Source organism: Gekko japonicus, unplaced genomic scaffold (genome assembly GCF_001447785.1).
Source record: "Gekko japonicus isolate JY-2015 unplaced genomic scaffold, Gekko_japonicus_V1.1 scaffold587, whole genome shotgun sequence".
Classification (NCBI taxonomy): domain Eukaryota; kingdom Metazoa; phylum Chordata; class Lepidosauria; order Squamata; family Gekkonidae; genus Gekko; species Gekko japonicus.
The window spans coordinates 71,700-73,047 of NW_015175987.1; positions in this window are offsets into that span (position 1 = coordinate 71,700).

The following is a 1,348-nucleotide window of genomic DNA, read 5'->3' on the forward strand; positions in this document are numbered from 1 at the left end:
TAGTAAATTCTGGCCAGACAATGTACAAAGAACTAGACATAAGCCTAAATTATATGGCTCTTGTAATCCGGATTCACAGGGTTTTTCTTATGTTACCACATGTTTATTACTGTAAGTGCAATTATTATGGCCCATGATGTGCTAGACTACAACTGTAAAGAGGAGGAGGGCAGGAGACATTAGTTACACAAGAATGAGGCAAGTTGCTTCTCACTATTCCAAAACAAATTAACTTCCTTTCTCCTGCTCACATTTGATTAACCTTTTCTAGTAACTAAAAAACCACCAGCCTATTGGGAATTTTCCTGGTGGCTACTCTGCCCCAGGTAGGGTTGCCAGTACTTCAATGGGCTATTGTTAAGTCGTGCGCTTAACAAAGAAGTCGGAGAGTGATTCAGCAAGAATGCGGTTTATTCTTCAGCTTAGTTACTTCTCCGTTACGGTACAACAATCGCCAGCCAGAACCCATCACAGATCCAACATTCGAACCAAGACATACACTGGCTGCTCTGTATTTAAACATTCCCGGCTAATGTAGCCACACCCACTGTACAATAAGCAACCTATGAGGTTGAAGCAATAAGGACCAATCACAAGCGATCCCGCTCTGCACGGTGATTGGCAAACATATTCTGGGCTAGGGCTCCTATTGGTTACATTAGGATCCTAGCCCAGGGCGAAGCTTAACATGGCATCTCAATGGCACAGTTCACAAGGCAGTTATATACATCTCAATACATAACAAATCCCTCCCCCCTAAGCAAAAACACTATGTACAATCATAATCGCTTAGGTACATTGGCGCTCTGCGCGATCTCTGAGACCTGCGTAGCTGTACAGGTTCAGGGCACCATAACATTGACTCTCAATGGCACAGTTCACAAGCAGTTATATACATCTCAATACATAACAAATCCCTCCCCCCTAAGCAAAAACACTATGTACAATCATATTCGCTTAGATAGGTGGGCACTCTGCGTATTCGCTGAGACCTCCGCGGCGTAGGAGGTTCAGGGCACCTCTGAATTGGGGGCACTCGGCTTGACTCACTCTCGAGTGGTCAGGTACGCTACCATCCCTTGCAGCGGGTCCAAGAGTAGGGGTCTGCCCTCCCTCAGGGACAGTACTGGGCTCGGCAGGCTAGGGGGGGTGGGGCGGCCAGTCGCCCACCGCTGCCTCAACTGGTCCACATGTCGCCTCCATTTGCGCCCGTCCGCAAGCTGGACTAAATACATGTGGGAACCCACTACCTCAGTTACAGTGGCTGGAAGCCACGAATGTCCCCCAGCATAGTTCTTGGCGAAAACAGTATCACCGCATTCGTAAGTGCGGACCTTATTGGGAACAC